This window comes from Bison bison, unplaced genomic scaffold (assembly GCF_000754665.1).
Source record: "Bison bison bison isolate TAMUID 2011002044 unplaced genomic scaffold, Bison_UMD1.0 scf7180017864370, whole genome shotgun sequence".
In the NCBI taxonomy this organism is placed as follows: Eukaryota; Metazoa; Chordata; class Mammalia; order Artiodactyla; family Bovidae; genus Bison; species Bison bison.
Window position 1 is genome coordinate 4,156,126 of NW_011494942.1, and position 18,907 is coordinate 4,175,032.

The window sequence follows — 18,907 nt, forward strand, 5'->3', positions numbered from 1 at the left end:
CTTTCCCTCATGCAGCCGGGGCCGGAGGAGGCATTTGCAGCTGCAGTTGCCCGCCAGCCCGATTCAAAGTCCCCGGCGGCAGCACCGAGGTCGCACACGCTGCCTGGAGCCGGTGGGCGTGCTGGGGGTGGGGGTAGGGGCGTCCCGCGTGCGGGCCTGGGTCCCCGATTGGAGAGGGTCGCCGGGGAACCAGCTCGGTGCCTTGGGTAGCTGGTTTGAAGGCTGCCTGTGAGCTGAGCTGGAGAAGAGAAGATTGGAGCTTCAGTGCTGCTCTGGCTTTCTTTTGTCAGTCTTTGTGTACATTCTTGAAACTTGTTTGCCTTTGAAACGTAACATGTGTTCTCTTCCTGGCCTGCTTCTGTTACTGGTGATTGGAAAGGCTTGAGAACAGTTTGGGTGGAAGGTGAGGCCGGCTTCAGAAAAGCTCTGTAGAGCTAGTCTTCCGGGATATTTCCTCTATAACTCCGAGGTTCTCTCTTAAAGTTGCCAGGTTATTGAACAAGCCTGTCTCCTGTATTACATGCTGGAGTTCAGCACAGTGACTAATATCCCCAAATTTGCAAAAAGGTGGAGGAGGAAAGAGAAAGCTGGTGTAGCAAGCATGATGAGGTTCCATTTTTAAGGCATTTCTGACTAATTCATCGTCATATTTCTTAACTCCTCAGTGTCCTCTTTGACTGAAATGTACATTTTGGTGTTTGTCATACATACAGTCAACTTCAATGGCCTCTTTGCCTTATGGATAGTAACAGGTTTGTGTCACAAGAGACAATGTGATGTTTAGGTTATGTAGCCTCATCGTGTCGTGGAATAGGTCCATGATTATTTTGGCTATGTGAAATACATATTTTTATCGTATTAACTCTCCAGGTTTGATAACATTCACACGTCAGAAAAATTTTATTCTGTGATTTTAGGTTAATTTGATTTTTGAGAGATGATCTTGATTTTTTTTTTTTTTTTCCTGGTTTGGTTTATTTTGCTTTGATTTTGCACACACATCAGTGGTTTTTTATTTCAGAGCGGTATCATGATTAAATCCAAGCCACTGGTCGTTTGTAAGTAATTGGCAAGCACAGAATGTTACCATCATTCACCAGCATTCTTGCCAGGTTTATGACTTGAAACTTCACATCTCTGCAAGCCAGGTCTGTAGAAACACACATGTATAAAGCATGTGATGTCAGATTTCATTCCCCTTAATTAAATACTTAGGAAGTTCTCTCTCATCAGTGACACTTCCCGGATGGATTCACTTATGTAGCTGAAAGGTGTGGTCTTAAATAGACTCAACATCCTTAGGAAGAAGTGGGTGTTACCTTTTATGCAGTCTTTTTCTTTGATTTTGGGAGGTATTTTGGCCTGCTGTTCATGGGTATTTACTTGGGATTAGAAGCCATCCCTTGGCTTCTTTTCCTCTCCACTCTCATCAAAGTGTATAATTCTGTCAGATAATCTCTAATGTGGTTGATAGTTTTCTGGTGGCATTACATATGAATTGCCATTCCCCCAAAATGATGTTGTATCTACTATGAATTTTACTACCAGTCTAATGCTTTTTTGGGGGGTGGGATTAGAAACTTAATAAATGAAAATCATTGATCGTGAAAAGAAATAATTAAAAATGGTTTGAAACTTACTATGCTGTTCTGTTGAAGTAATACTGATTGTGAAATACATGTTTTTTAGATTTGCCCACTGGCTGGGAAGAAGCATATACTTTTGAAGGTGCAAGATACTATATAAAGTGAGTCTTTTTAATTATGATTTTTTTCCCTTGGTAATTCAGATGTTGTGATTAACCTTTGGTTGTATGTCGAGGTACAATCATGATTTCTTAAGGTTTATCGTATTTTATTGATTTTATGCATTATGAGTGTTGGAATTTGAGGTAAAAGACAACACTCAATTTTCTTATGTTATTTGTCTGGGCATTCATTGATTTAGCAGTTAGATCATTTATGGCCACCGTTACATTTTTGGGGCTTCTGTATATATTCTTGAGTGATTGTAGTAGTTTGTCTTTAGCATGTTACCTTTTTTCTTTTAAAGTGAATTCTGTTCATGTGTATTTTGACCAGAGCTATTAATAAGTAGTGAAAGTGATGTAAAGCTAGGTTACAGTTTGATGGATAGTGACAGGGCTGAAAGTAAAAACAAATAAATACGGAATATTTCACAAACATCTGTGGGAGCATTGTTTGTAATTTGCTTCAGTTTATGTAAATAGAGCTAAGTTCCAAAGTTTCATATCTAAATGTTTTACTGGCATTTGTGTTTGAATAAAAGGCTTTCAGTAGCACTTAAGGACAATTGACCAGTCCTAATCTTTAAATTAATTTTGTAGAATATTGAAATAATTTCTCTTAACTGTTAACTTGACAGTGCTTGGAGATGGATACACCAGTTTGAGGTCAAACATTATGTAGGAAGATTTTTTTTTTTTATCCCTCGAGAACATAAAGGTGGTTTTATCTTCATTTTAAATTAGAAACTGTTTACTTAAGAGCTTGTTTTAAAATTTTTTGTTTCATTTTAAGGAACTGAGGCTTGAAGGAGAATGCTTAACTATGAGATTTGGTTGAGATGTCATTGGCTTATTAATAATAACAGATGGCTAGCTTAAGGTACCTCTGCTTCATCCAGCCCAATAAGGCACTTTACTGAGTGCCATTTTAAAGATGATGCCATACCTCATGAAATTATAATTATCTACATGGCTTAAACATTTTTTTAGAATGATTTTTTATAAAATATTAAGGGAAACATACAGATACTAGCTGTGCTTGCTTGTTTTGGATGTAGAAATGGAGAAGGCAGAATGAAGATATAGGAATGGAGTACGGTTTCATGATGTGGTCCTTCCCTGGATATGTTTGATTTGCATCTTTTATTTGGAGATTGTGCTGTGCATCATTAGATGGCCTAAAAAACAAAGGCATGAGTAAAGTGCAGAGTCACCAACTGTTTTCTTTAGAGTTCTTTTTCATCCTGAATTAAAGTGAGTTTGTATTGTCATGAAAGGGATTCTTTTTTTTTTTTGGACAAAGTATTGATATTTCCGAAGACAGCTTTTTTTGGATGGAGTTCGTTTATTTGTATCCAGTATAATCTTAACTGCTGTACATTAAGCCTTGCTGATCTTATAGAATAGGAGTAACACTGTATTTCTCAATATTATTTAAATTTTGGTGAATGTGTACATCCTTAGATGAATGTTTATTTGGCAGTGCAAAATGTTACTCTGTGCAGGCCGAATATGTATGTTTTAATTTAGAACTAAGCTGTTAGAAAAGACCGAGTTTTCTTTTGTTTCACTAGCCCTTTTGATTAGAGTTTCTTTTATGTTGACATAAACAAATTAGAATCTTATTTGTGTCATGCCTAAGTTTCTCAGGCACGTAAGGACTGCATTCAGAAAGCTGTAATAATTTGACTTTAATTCTACGTGCATTTTTAAGCTAGCGGGTTTTCATCATGTGGTATTGGGAGACAGCCAATCGTTGTGTCCAAAGGTAGCAATAAAGAATTTACTTTATGAAGGTAATTTGTTCTAAAGTTGAGCACGTTTTAGAAATATGCATTCATTAAACCTCTAAACTTCTTTTAAGTAGAAGTTTAAAACAACCATTGAGAAATACATGATTTGCTGAACATTAGGTGCTACTGTTTTTCCTTTCTGGGTTGTATCAGAAGACTAATTTCTTTTAAGGTCAGATAAATCTCTAGTGTGGGCTGTCATTTCCTCAGAACCTTTTACCTTCTTGTGTTGTTATGAGCAACTAGGGGTGCTTGATTATTGTGTACTGGGGGCACTGCTTGTATCTGAAATTTCACAGTTTGCAGAGCACTCTCACATATGTTACCATGTCTGAATCTCGTTTTAATTGTGGTTGTTGTCAGAAGAACTCTTTTCCTTGTCACACCACATAATAAAACAGCAGAAACATGCCTTTGGAACTTAGGAGTCTGCAAAGACAGCAAGATGAGAAACAGCCGGGATGTGAACTATATTTAGAATGTTCAGAGTAGGAGAAAGGATAGGAGTTTGCCGTAGGAAAGTGATGGCTGTTGGTGGATATATTTTTCACTGTGGGTTCTATGTTAGATGAAGAAAGGAGGTTATTGACCAGATTATAATAAAAAGAGGTGATGGAGTGAGCAGGGTGGGTTTTGTTCACATGGGACAGAGAAGATGAAAGGCAGATAAAAGACCCATTGATCATCTTGTTATTCCTAATCCTGTGTTCCTGGGAGGCTCCCAGAGCAAGAAGGGAGACCAAGACCTGGAGTTGTTTCTACTTTAGTTCCCACGTGAAGTACATTCAACTCTCCAATTCCCTTCAGAACAAATGGTGGTGGTGGTTCAAAACGGCAAATGGCCAGGAAGAATTTATCTTTGGATTGTATCGATATTTTAGTGTCAACACCCGCATTCCTGTGGGCAGTAAGAAGAGCAGAAGGAAGGCACGACTGTGGCCTTGACCCTCTAAGACAGTGGAGCTCAGTCTTCACATCTTTAAATTAGGCGGGCTGCAAAAGGCAGCTTCTCTGTTCCAGCCAACTTTCAGATTTCTTTGAATTTTATATGGTTCTGGGAATTTACAATATTCTACAGAATAATGCACTCAGAGTGCCAAAGAAGAGATAGTATGGGAAATGTGGAAAGTTACTTAGCTTTCAGATCCTGCTTAACTATTTAATCTCGGTCTTTAAGCTGTGTGTAGATAACCGCAGATAAGTCTAAGTAGAGCCAAAGCTCTGGGTCTCTTTCTGTTGCCACAGTGGGAGAGTTGTGTGTGTACAGTTGACAGCGTTCACTAATGTCAACAGAGGGGCGGATCACAGTTAAGAGTTGTATAGATTTGAGCTGGATAATCAGTTTACTTTATACAGTTTTTGAAATTGGTTCTTTCATGAACCAATTCATGTTTCAGGAACAATTCATGTTTCAGGAAACAAAATATAAAGAGAAGGTATTTTACTTTAAGTCACTTTGGCCAGAAAAATGTTAAAATTTGAAAATTAATTCTTTACTGTAACAATAAATATTTAGGTTTATGTTTTTAATGAAGAAAGTTTGCCTTAAGCTACCCAGCCTCTAAATTATTTTATTGTGTGTGTGTGTAAATACATATACACAGAGTCTGAATTTGATTATTGTTTCCATATTGCTTTTTAACAATTAATTCATGTTTTTTATTTTTGGGGAAGAATGCTGAAAGTTGCCGGTGATTTTTATAATTTATGAAGTATAGCTTTAAATATTCAAATAACTCAGCTCAAAGTGCAGAAGATAGTCATATATTTGAAGGTTATAAAGCTTTCTGCTTACTCCTTGAAAATATTACTTAATGACTCTGTAATGACAGGTCATGGTAGCTTAAAATGTATGTGTCATTGACTGTTACTTTGTGCTTCAAAGCTTTAAGATGGTTAATTTAAAGTGCTAAGTAAATCTTAAAACAATGCTCTCTGAATAGTGAGCAACTTTGTTCTAATTATCTAGAGGTCATTGCCTTATGTGACAGGTTTGGGGATCAAAAAATGTCTTTGCAGGGTCATAAAGGAGTATGTAAATGTTGTGAGATTATATTTTCATATTGCCTTTTCCCTTAATTTTAAATTTAAAGTTCTGAAAATCGAACTTAGATATGCAAATAGAGCAGTGTTTGATTTTTTTTTTTTTTTTTTTTTTTGACTAATGAAGTTTCATTTCAGTATCTGCTATAGTTGGATCTAATGTATGCTTAGAATTTCAAACTAATCTGCAGTGAGGGGAATTCTAGTATGAAATAACCATTTAAAGTTGCAAGTGAGAAGAAAATCTGTTTCTTCATAGAGTATCACAACTGAAACTATGAGTGAAGACAGGGAGCATAGCTGCTGTGAGAATGTGAGAATATATTGCAGTGCATTTGATATTTAAAATTGTTTGGTATGGTTGTACTATAATATTAGAATTGGGTGTAGCAACATCATGTTTCAGGACAATTCATGGACATTGTACATCTTCTCCATATCCCTAACAGTATTTGGAATGAATAATCCTTCTGTGTATGAAACACTTTATGCTAATTCGTTAGGTACAGCATAACAATGAACTGTGGTTTCAACCTTCAACTGTGGTGTAGAGAAAAGCATGTGGAGTATTAAAGGGAGATGGTGTGGGGCCCCCGGACTCCTAGTGTGAGGCATTTCAACATAGCATTTGATGAATTTAATATTCACAGTAGCCTTTTTTACCTTCCTCTCCCCTCCTCCCCTTGCACCCTTTTTCATGATGAAACTGAAGCTTAAAGAAGTTAAAGGCCTGTTGTAGGTCTTATAGCTTCAATATTAGTCACTATCATTCAAATTAAGGTCTCTGGGCTAAGTCGCTTCTAGACCTAAAAATACAGAGCAGTATAAACAGATCCTATGGTATGTGTCCCTCCATTAATAGGTTGCTTGGAAATAGAGATCATTTCAAAGAAACAAGTACAGTGGATAGGTTAGTATGTGTGTGCTCACTCGCTCAGTTATGTCCAACTCTTTGCGATTCTATAGACTGTAGCGCACCAGTCTCCTTTGCCCATGGGATTTTCCAGGCAAGAATACTGGAGTGGGTTGCCATTTCCTTCTCCAGAGGATCTTCCTGACTCAGGGATCAAACCTGCATCTCCTATGTGGGCAGGCAGATTCCACTGAGCCACCTGGGAAACCCCCTAGGTTAGTAGGTAGGTTAGTAGGCACATGAAAGCTTGTTTAACTCCTCAAAACCTATTGATCAGTATTTTTTTTAATAGAATCTCAGAATTTGGTCATTTCTTTACATCCACTCGAGAGTGTTGGTGTTGGGCACTATTCTAGGTATTTGGTGACTCAGCTGAGGCTTTCCTGGAGCATACAGTCTTACTAGGAAACAAAAAATGAGATTTCCCTGGTGGTCCAGTGGTTAAGAACCCTTCTGTCAATGAAAGGACACATGCAGGTTCGATCTCTGGTCTGGGAAGATTTGACATGCCTTGGGGCAACTAAGCCTGTGCACCTAGAGCCTGTGCTCCCCAACAGGAGAAGCCACTGCACTGAGAAGCCCGCACACAGCAACTAGAGAGTACCTCCTACTCACCACAACTAGAGAAAGCCTGCACAGCCATGAAGACCCAGTGCAGTCGGGTTGTTTTAAAAAAAATGGAGCAAACATGTGATTTTAAAACAGCATCCTCATAAAGGAAAAGCAGAGTGTTTTGTGACAGATTATGAAATTTTCCCATAAATGTTTCAGTGATAAAGTGTATTTAGGGGTTTCGAGGGTGGGATAACAGGACTTCAAATAGTGTGAATTTTATCATGGAATCTCATGGTCCTTTTTAGTCCCAGGAACATTGCTCAGGACCAGGCCTGCTCAGTGTCTTCTTATAGTGCCTGCCTATAGCTTAATGCCAGCATCTGGTGAGCCCCTGGTAAGTGGTGTCTGTGCTGATACTGCTGGCCTCCAGCCTCCAGAGGAGTTAGTTGGGGTAGGACCAGAGGAGTCCCCACAGTGTAAGTGACTGCATTTAGAGAGCCCCTTTTGGATTTCTCAAGTGATTTCCCCCTTATGTGGATGGACCTCTTTCTTGGTTTGTATTTCTGATTGTCAAAGCTGGTGTAGTTTAGGAAGGAGGAAGGAAAGGGGAGTAGGGTAAGAATTGGTTGGAAGAGTCAAGGAATCAGAGGCCACCGAAACTGGTGGGATGTCAACATCCCTGTTTAGGTACCACTATCTGTCCTACAAAGACAAGGGGTTTCTCAGCGCTTGTGGGCAAATACTCTCTCCTGGGACCTTTTCACCTTTCTATAGAGATATGTATAAGTTGGGGTTAAATGGTGAAAAGTGACATGTATAGCTATGTATGAGCAAATTGGAGTTCATATAAAAGTGATGCTGGTTGTCACTCAAATGGCATCCTAAGAAGTCAGAGAAAGAAGAAGAAACATAGGGCCAGGTTGAAGGGGAAGGGCTTGAAGAGGCAGGAGTGAGTTAGGCCTTCAGGGCATGGCTGGAATTCACATGTATACCAAATACCTAGGATAGTGCCCAGCACTAGCACTCTCGAGTGGATGGAAAGAAATGACCAAATTCCGAGATTCTATTTAAAAAATACTGGTCATTAGGTTTTGAGGGGTTAAATAGTGATGAATAGTGATAACTGCCCTGCTGGTAGGTGATTAGAAAAAATGCTAGGATAATGGAAAGTCAGACTAAGAATTCTGTTTGCAGCAATGTTGTGTCTGGTCTTTGAATGGAAGGCTGAGATTTTCATTTCTAGGCAAGCCACTGCAGATAGGTTGTTTTTTTTTGTTTGTTTTGTTTTTTGTTTTGGTTAATAGCATAATAGTGTTAATAGCGTAAGGTGAAGGTATTAAGAGAGATTCTAATGCAGGCAGCATGGCTTAGAGAGGGGTAAAACGTGGAATAGAGGAGTCCCTTTCTGGGTCTGTGGCTATAATCTGGGAGGGAGTTAGTGCTGGAAGCAAGTTGGTAGCAGTGGGAATGGAAAGGAAGGAGGCTATTGATCAAAGTTATTAAGGAGGAGTTGACAGGCCTTGGGAGTCTTGGTGAGCTGGGAGGTTGTCAGAGAAAGAGAGGTCAAAAGTTACTTAGAGGCCTTTGTGTCTGAGTGGCTACAAGAATGATTGGGGCCCTTGACCAGAATAAGGGGGTTGGTGGTTGGGGGGAGCTCTAGGTAGAGGTGTTAATGATGGTTTGCTTTTTGAGCTGCTTACCTCAAAAAGGACATCACATTTTAGGTGGCTAAAATCTGGCCTTTCCAAAGGACTCCCAACATTATTTTCTGTTTCCCCTCATGAATAAGAAACATACCCTCTACCCCTTAAAGTGCTGTCTCAGCTGCTTTATCTCCAAATAATATATGTAGATCCAAGCCAGCACTGTCATATTCTTTCATCCAGTAACTCATTCAACAAATAGTTCGCGAGCACTGTGTGCTGAGCACTTTAGGTTTTGTGAATGAAATAGACACGGACCTTGCTCTTATGGAGCTTATAGTTAAATTAGTGGGAGAGACAGTGCTAACATAATCACAAATGTGCAGTCTGATAAATGCTATGACGTGTGCATGATGCTTTGAGCAGATGCATTGTGAGGAATTGGTCCAGTATGGAAGAGGCCTTTCTCACTAACGTAAGGAATAAACCTTCTTCCTAAGCTCAGCTGTGAAACCCCACAGAGTGATCAGAATAGAGCAGCACAAAGTCACCTGACAGATGAAGAATTAATAGCATCTGGGCTTGAGACTGGACTGTAACCTGAGTGACTGTTGTTGTAGCCAATGAAAGACTTGGGGTGGCGTTGATGTGATGTGGAATTTTAGAAAAAAGGAGAAACACTGCAACAGAAGTTACCCTCTACTATCTACTAGAGAGCAAGGCTAAGCTGACTATGATTATGATTTTAACTATTATTTCAGTCTCAGTGGCACAGTCTTCCAGTTACCTAGTCATTCACCAACACATTTTTTCTTCCAATTCTCTTCAATACATTTTGAACTCATAATTATATGCCTTAGTGAATAGGATACATCATTAAGCAAAATATACCCGCCAAACTCTACTCTTCTCAGGGGTGGCATGGTGGGGGAGGGAATATCAGACAAAGAAAATATAACATTGGTAAATAAGTTTTATGGTATGTAAGCATATATAAGTGCTCTAAGAAAAAAAAATTAGAGCTAGATGTGGAGGATCAGGAGAGGAGTGTAGAGGAATGGGTGTGGGAGAAAAAAACAGTGCAATCAGAGAAGGACAGGCAGGGCTGTGTGGGGCCTCATTGGTTGGTATAATTGGCTGTTAACACAGGGTGATGTGGAGCTGTCGCAGGTCTGAGCAGAGGAAAAGTGTGGTCTGATTTTGCCCTTTGAAAGGGTCAGTCTGACTGTTGTGTTAGATGAGACTTTGGGGGGACTTAGTGGAGCCCCTCCAGCAAAAGTTCTGCCCTCATCAGATTCTCTCCTTATGTTTCTTTTTAACACTTAACAGAATTATGATGAAATACTTAATCCTATAACCATCGTATTTCTTTTAAGCTCCCAGTAGTCATCAGTTCCACTGATTTAATAATAATAACAGCTTTTTAGGGGGGACAGAGAGATATAACCATATTAAATAAACCCTTTTATCCTTATTTCAGAAATAGTATATTGAAAAACCACATTTTAAAATCAAGCCAATGCTTGGTTAATACCTGTTTGCCTATATACACTCATGGTAGGTAGCCTTCAGGAAAAGCAGCTTGTTTATAGCTGTATTTTCTGTCCCTCAGCTCAAACCTTTCTCATAATACTTCCTCAATAAATATTTCTTGATGAGTTTTAATGATGACAGTGATCTTAATTCCATGCTATTCAAAAGCCTTATAATGTGGCTTTTTGTGAAATTTAAATATTCTCATAATGTGACAGTCTGTCTGTCCCAGTATGAATTAGGAAATCAGTTGTTTCTCAAGTGTGGCTTATGTGATTCTCCTCCAAGATACAGATAGGATCTGCTCAGAAGCCCAGCTGAGCGTCCAGAACCAGGATGAAGCCAAGATAATGCGGGGACCTGTGAGGCTTGCTGGAAGACGGACCTTGGCAGTGACCATGCTGTTTCCACTTAGACATGTTGATGGTTCAGCCTACTGTGATTTGGAGAATAGAGGAAATACTGAAGTCTGTCTGCTGTCAGGAGGAGTATGAGTAAAGCAGACAGAGTCCGCTTAGAGACCACTGAACTCAGTGGATCCTAGAAAGGCCTGAGAGGAGTAGAAGGTGGGCCTCATGAGGTGCAGGTCACTGACGTGTCAGAGGCACTCGGGGAAGTCTTAGAAATAGCCTCCTGGCTACTTGGGAATTATTCTTTGAAGTGGCCAGTAATTTCAGAAACCCTAAGAGAATCCTTCTAGACCAGGGGTCCCCTGTTAGGGCTGCACAGCAGGAGGTGAGAGGCAGGCCAACCAGCGAAGCTTCATCTGTATTTACAGGTGCTCCCCATTGCTTGCATTACCACCCGAGCTCCATTGCCTGTCCGTGGTGGCATTAGATTCTTGCAGGAGCATGAACCCCACCTGAGCTCGACTTATCCCTAAACCATATGCCCTGTCCCAGTCCATGGAAAAACTGTCTTCCGCAAAACCTGTGTCTGGTACCAAAAAGCTTGGGGACTGCTTCTCTAGACTGTTAACTCTTCGGAGGCAGAGACTGTGTCATAATCATGTTTCCAGCATCCGACACATAATAGCCAGTGAGATGTTTGAAATGAAGACCTATTACAGATGGTAGGAAAAGTAAATCTGAACATCTCAGGACATTTTCCTGCTTCTCATTTGTCATCTAGTTAGGATTCATACTGTTGCAAATGTCAGTGACCCAAAGCCAACTATTATAAGCGAAAGCCAGCTTTTCTCGCACGTTAATTCCAGGAGTGACACAAATGAATCCTTCAACGCCCTTCTTACCCACCTTTTTCCACTTGAGAAAGCTTTTCTCCACTTAACCGGGAAAATAGCTGCTCACAGCCCCAGATTACATTCTTTTAGTTGTTTAAATCAAAAGATAAGGTTTCTTCTCTGTTCCCCAATAAAAAATCTTAGGGACTTTGACTGTCTTGTATCCCGTGCCCACCGCTAGAGTGAAGACTGGTCCTCTGGTCTTCAGTCATTCTCTGTCCTTAGCTGAAGCTGAGATTATAATACTGTCAGCCAGCCTTCCGAGGACCCGTGCGATAAGAGAGGAAGGCCAGGTTCACGCAGGAAGTCTGGGTGTGAAAGTCTGTGTGATCAGAGACTACCGCTCCTCCCTGGTATACAGGGCACAGTGCTAAAGGCCAGGAAGGCCATGAACTTGAGCACCTGCAGTCTTCTAAGAAGTGATCGTATCAGTGATTGCAAGGCCGCTTTCTGCCTTCCATTGAAGAGGGAGTAGCTGAAAATACACACAGGGTAGTTCAGGCCTGGACCTGGGAGAATGGAGAGCAAGTGTTAAATTATGAGGAGGAAGCCATAGAAACCAATCCTGTCCTGGCTGCCTTGAGCAAGGGGGACTGAGGAAACCAACTTGGATTTAGTACGAGTGGCAGTACAGTCTCACTGTGGCCAAAACCCCACCCTGCTGGAGCGCACCAGGGGTTCCCGCTGGTTCTTCTGAAATCACTAGCCACTCATGATTCCCACACAATGTCAGTGCTTGAGTAATGCTACCCAGACTTGCTTATTGCACGCATCCCATGGATGTTCTACACATTCTTTCCCTCCATCCCTTCCAAGTGACTAAGATTCTTTACACATGTTATTTCTTTGGGATAGATATGGTTCTTAAAAGAGAATCTGCCTCTGAGATGAAAAATTGCTTTAGTCTTCATATTGAGTTAATTCCATCGGCTTTTGCCGAATTTGATTAAAAGTGCATATAATACCCATTTTATTAAATGTTTACAGTAAAGTTGTTCAACCTAAAATTTAAAACTCAGTAAAATGGGACAGTATGGCCCAGTCTTCAGAAAAAACAAGGAATTACTCCTTGCTCATTTTCTATAGTACAGCACAATGGTGCAAGGAAAGTAACATGTTAAACCTAGTGTCAATTTTTTTCTCTTGAAAATTCATCTGTGGTACTACATTTACTTTGAAAAATCTGTTATACCATGGAATATAGACGCATCTAATAATGATGGCATTTTAAAAAAATTAGTAAAGAAATGTCAGAGAATGATTCCAAATCCATCTTAAGTGTGTGTGCTTTTTTCCTTCTGTTTTATAATGTTAAGTGTTTCTTTCTGATTATAGAAGTAATGTATTTTTATTATAGAACATTTGGAAAAAAACTGAAGAGTATAAAAGAGAAATAAAAATCACCCAGTCCCATTATGCAGAGAGAATTTCTATTAATATTTCAGTATATATGCATAAATATTTTTAAAGATTTGGGTCTTATTGCTAATACTGCGTTGAATGCTGTTTTCATTAAAGTTATATTGTGTGTCCTCATGTTACTATATATTTATTCATTGAAAGATTTTTTATTAATCAGATAGTCTGTCTTATGAATATATAATAGTTTAATCATCCTATTTTTAGATGGCTGTGAGGCTTCCTTGGTGGCTCATTGGTAAAGAATCTGCCTGCCAATGCAGGAGATGCAGGTTTGATTCCTGGGTTGGGGAGATACCCTGGAGAAGGAAATGGCAACCCATTCCAGTATTCTTGCCTGGAGAATCCCATGGACAGAGGATCCTGGAGGGCCACAGTCCTTGGGTTCCCAAAAGAGTTGGACACGACTTAGCAACTAAACAGCTGTTTCCAACTTTTTGCCGTGAGAAAAATCCTATGTAATACTCTTATATGCATGTTTGTTTCCTAGACTTGGAATTATTGGGATAGGGTATGAGCTTTTTGGGTCTTCCCTGGTAGCTCAGTTGGTAAAGAATCCACCTACAATACAATGCAGGAGACCCCAGTTCGATTCCTGGGTTGGGAAGATCTGCTGGAGAAGGGATAGGCTACCCACTCTAGTGTTCTTGGGCTTCCCTTGTGGCTCAGCTGGTAAAGAATCTGCCTGCAATGCAGGAGACCTGGGTTTTTGATCCCTGGGTTGGGAAGATCCCCTGGAAAAGGGAAAGGCTACCCACTCCAGTATTCTGGCCTGGAGAATTCCATGGACTGTATAGTCCATGGGATCCCAAAGAGTTGGACGTGATTGAGTGCCTTTCACTTCACTCACTCATGAGCTTTTTAAAAGGTTCATTACTTAACATTTTGCCCAATTGCCCTCTAGGAGATTTGTACAAAGTTATGTTCTCCCCTTGTACGTGAGAATGTTTAAAAGTGCCCTTGTTTCTCCAGACCTATAATAAATACTCTGATTGGATAGGTGAAATTTGAAGGTATTTCTTGAAGAATTTGATGGAGAATCTGTGTGGGTTTTTATTAGCAATTCTGACAGTTTGGAACAAGAATTAGTCTTCCAGTTATCTGTTGTTACATAACTGACTATCCTAAAACTTAGTAGCTAAAAACAGCAATGGTTTATAATTTCTCACCTTTCTTTGGGTTGACTGGGCTCAGCCAAGCTGTTCTTCTGTTTCCTGTGCTGTAATTGAGGTTACTCGTATAGATACATTCAGCTGGAACTTGATGGTGGCCAGAATTTCCCAATGTCTTCTCATGGCCTCTCATGCCTTAGTGGTCTATCTAGAGTTGCTTGATAACAAGGCAGCTGGGCTTCCAAGAGGGAATATTCCAAAAAGACAAGCCCCTGGGTGTAAGCATTTATGTAATAAAACCTATGATTGTTTTATGCCTGCTCGTGTCCTGTTGATCAGAGCAAATCACATAACCTAGGCCAAACTCAGAAGTGGGAGAGAACTATACAGGCCTCTGAATACTGGGAGATGTGGTTCATCGCAGACTATTGAGGTAATGGACTACCGGAGATAGTAAATAATTCTCGAGTAGCGTAGCAATTCTAATTGATTAGCAGTAGTACTTTGGAGCACTGTATTGGGAAGAATTTGGAGAGTAACTTCTGGATCAGTAGGAAAGTATATTGTGACAAGTTGATGTTGCAAGGGCTTAGGTGAGGATGTCGGTACAGAGTTGTATTTACCATCTTTAATATCTACAAATTTATATGATAAAATTATAAACCTCAAAATGAAAAGCAATTCAAGAGCTTGCATGTAGGCCCAAATATTTTTAAAACATGGGCACACTTGAGTAAATTGAGTTTTAAGCATTTGTTCATCCTGGGTTCACACAATTAATACAACTGGAGTATAGGAGGCCAATTATTGGTATCTTGCGCTAGATTAATTTGCAAAATATCTATATTTTACACCAGGACTGCTCTTCCCCATTGCTGAGTGAAAAAGCTGTAGCAGAGGTCATCGATGAGGAACAAGTACCCATATTAGTGATCACAGTGGTGTCCCAGGTCATATGTGTCGGTGGGTGGATGGCTAGATGGACAGATAATCTCACATATATATGTATTTGCATTGTGAGTGTGTGGTTTTAAGTGCTTGACTGACTTGTGAACTTGACCTTTGGATTAACTTATATGATTTAACTGGTATTATTAGTGGCAATATTTAAGAGTAGGCACTATAACCTATGCATTCCCAGGGAGACTTACAGGAAAATGTTACTGTTGCTTTTGATACAGTAGTGTAGAGTCCCTCTCACCCCATACTTGACCTCCCAGAGGAGGTTCCGTGTATTGGTAGTTCGGTGTTTGTCCTACTCCCCTTTCTTTGCATACCTATCCAAGCATATATTCATTTATTTATTTTTACCAAGATGAACTTGTCCTATGTGTATGATTCTTTGACTTTTCCTTTTTATTTAATATCTTCGGTCTCTTCACATTAGTAGTTAGAAGTCAACACCATTCTTTCAGTAGCTACAAAATATTCATTAATTATTTAGCTGTACCCACCCCTAATTGTGTGGACATTAGTGTTTTTCCATTTTTCCCCCCCTCAGTTTCTAAAATTGTTGTGAACATATTTATACATAAACTTTATGGTCATATGCAAATATTTTTATAAAATAGATATGGAAATTGCTGAGTTAGGTTGTATATGTATTTTAGCTTTTGATAAATGTGGTAAAACCCTGGTAAACAGCATAAATAGTATCTGAAAATATTGAAATGTGTAATTATAAGATAAATGAGAAGCAGTATTTTTCATTAAGTTCATGGGGTTACATGCAAGAAATGAGAAAGTGGTAGAAACTGACACATTGTACAGAGCTGCATAGTGAATCTGAAAGCCCCAAATGATAACAGTGCGTCACTCCCTAAATTCCTTTTGCGGTTGGAGTTGGACCAACTATTGGAGCCCTTCGACAGTCACATTCAGATTGGTTTATGGCTTTACTCTTTGTGGTTAGGCCAACTTCCAAAAACTCTTCACCATTTTATCCTTGCATCATGTAGGATTATTATCTCCTGTATCCTTGCCAGTAGTTGGAGTTACAAGACTCAAGTTTTGAGGGAATCCAATGGACAAAAGTGATATCTTGTTTGAATTCGCATGTTCTTGGTTTTGGCCACGCTTGTCGTCTTTCCCTCTGTTTGTCTCCTGTTTGAGTCTCTTCTACCGATTGCTTCTTCCATATATTTTCTCTATTCTTCTCTTGCTATTTTTCTTAATGATTTATGTCATTTATATTATTTGTATTTTTGATGTCAGAGCCAGTTAGCTTAAAGAGCTCTCCAAAATAGTTTCATTGTGCACCCTGGTAAGTAAAAAAAAATTTGGTTGTATTCTCTCATTATATGTCTATTGATTTACAGATTATATACATGTATTGTCATCAGTCTATGTCTTACAACTTAGTAAAGCTTATTTTTTCCTTACTTTATTGTGTCTTAAAAATAAGTGTAAATAGGGGTGCTAACATGTCAACAGCTCAATGGAGAGAGTCCAGTGTGCATTCACCTAGGAATTTAGGAGTTCTCCATGATACATGATGTAGGCCTATTACAGGCCTATTAAGTTGGCCAAGAGGAGATGCTTTTTGTCCTGTGACCACAGTGTGCAAATCTGTAAGCCTCTGGCCGCTGAGTGTTCTGGTGAAGTGGAAAGTAGCCAAGGGTCAGACCTTGGCTCTGTTACCTCTGTTAACTACACAGCTTGGAGAAAATTGCTTATTCCCACTAAGAACCAGTTTCTTGGAGAGGGTAATTCTTGTCTTGCCTTCTTTATAGGCTTATGATGTGAGTGAATATGTAAACAAACTTGGAAAAACTGTAAACCATGGTTACATATGAAATACGTGGGTATTTGTTTTGCAAGGCCATAACATTTTGTATATGCACACTTCCAGATCATTTATGCTGAACAGTTGAAAATCCTGGCCTACTAATAATGGTTCAGAAATATTTTTTTTAAAAAGTAATCTTTTTGGTGGCATGGAGGATCCAACTCCTGCCTACCACATTGGAAACACAGTCTTAACCTCTGGACTGCCAGGGAAATCCCCAGAAATATCATTTTAAGCCTTCAACTTGTATAGATTCTGAGTTTCTTGTAGGTAGAAACTGTCACACAGGCTAGTCAGTAAGTTTTGTTGTTGATGGTATCAGATCAGATAACATATATATTTTTGGTTTTTAAAATGGTTTTTATTTAAGAAAGCCTTGTGATTTAAGAATTAGAAATCAGCTTATTTGTGAAGTACCCAGTGGCGCTAAGGAAGACTTTCTTGAAAGAGTAAAGTAGCTTTTGTCCAGGCTGCAGGTAAAAGGCAGGACCTAGAATGAATATATTCTCCAGGGTAGAGGAGAACTCAAAGCATTGTAACATAAGGGCCTGTTCACATAGGTGGAGTGAACTGAATTATACGGGAGGTGGTATAGGATACAGTGTACCCAGGAGTGATGATGAAAAGGCAGTAAGAACATGGATAATGCTGTGTTTTAAAAATGTGTTTCATAATTTTTTTAAAGAATGTATTATCTGTAGAATAAATTATTATCATCTGAAGAAGGTGGTAGATGAAGGGAAGAGAAATGAACTGAACCCCTGATCATCAATAAAAAGGAATAGGAAAAATTGGGATTGCTATACAAGTTTAAATATAGAGGTTTGAAATATTTCACAAGTATTAACAGTCAGGCCCTGCAACAGTATTGGAAAACAGGCGCTCACAGGCCTGCGCTGCTGGCTGGCCAGGCTGGCCCGTGACCAGTAGTGGCCTGGGTAGGCTGGGACTGGAGCTGTGGGCAGTGGGCCAGGCGAGGTCACATTCCTTCTGAATACCCTCCTTGCCTTCCCTCTCCTTTGATTCTCAGAACAGCCCCACAGGGTAGAAAGCTGGACGGGCCGAGTCCAGTTAGAGTCACTAAACCTTTTATGCTTACCCAGATGAGTGGGAAGGGGAGGTGGCGTGCTTCCTTTTTATATCTACTTTCAAAAACTTATTTAAGACTCTCGGAGGAGGTAGAAGACTGTGCGAAAAAGAAATTCTTTGCGAACTTGGAAGAATAGCTGTGTTTCTCAGAAATAGTTCATGCTGAGGAAATTCTGTATCTCAGAAAAGAATGATAGAAGGACTTTTTTTTTTTTTTCTAATACAGAGAAATCACAGGTCCATTTTGAACATTTACCTAATAATCCAGATTTTTACAAAGGCATGTCAAGCCCCCACCCCCAACCCCGTTATTTTTATGTGAATGAGTCTCAGTCCAGCTGCTGTCCTTTCCCAGTGGAGCTGCAGAGGAAACTGAGTTCAAAACAGGCAGTATTATTGGTAGGAGAAATAAACTCCTTTGATGGGGTTCTACATCTTTTCCGTATATAACAGTTCCTACCTAGTATGGTATTAAAGCCTCCTTGCAGAAGACCCTGAGATGAAAATATTTTACAATTTTGGGCTTCAATTCCTCAAACACATTGAAGGAGAAATGTAATAGATGATTCAAGTTGAATAGATATGATTAATCTTGCTGCGTTAGTTAGTGCTATATAAGAAGCCATCTCCAAACTCAAAGTCTTGAAATAGTCACTGTATATTGCTGAACACAGGGTTGGCTAGTCAGTTCCTCTAGTGTCTGTTGCATTTATTCTCTCTGTTTTAAACTTCTTAGTTTATATTGGAGTATAGTCAATTAACAATGTTATGATAGTTACAGGTGGTCAGCAAAGGGACTCAGCCATATGTATCAGTTCAATTCAGTCGTTCAGCCGTGTCCGACTCTTTGCGACCCCATGAATCACAGCACGCCAGGCCTCCCTGTCCATCACCAATTCCCAGAGTCCAGCCAAACCCATGTCCATTGAGACAGTGATGCCATCCAACCATCTCATCCTCTGTTGTCCCCTTCTCCTCCTGCCCTCAATCTTTCCCAGCATCAGAGTCTTTTCCAATGAGTCAACTCTT

The 18,907-nt window shown here is 39.6% G+C and overlaps 1 protein-coding gene across 2 annotated transcripts in view; it reads left to right on the forward strand.

Moving 5' to 3' along the window:
- The first annotated feature begins 1,693 nt into the window (after positions 1-1,693).
- PLEKHA5 (pleckstrin homology domain containing, family A member 5) overlaps positions 1,694-18,907 on the forward strand; it is a 260,819-nt gene continuing 243,605 nt past the window's right edge. For both annotated transcript variants that reach the window (XM_010855923.1, XM_010855922.1), the window contains exon 1: positions 1,694-1,747. The gene's annotated coding sequence lies outside the window, so the exon portion shown is untranslated. The remainder of the gene's footprint in view (positions 1,748-18,907) is intronic.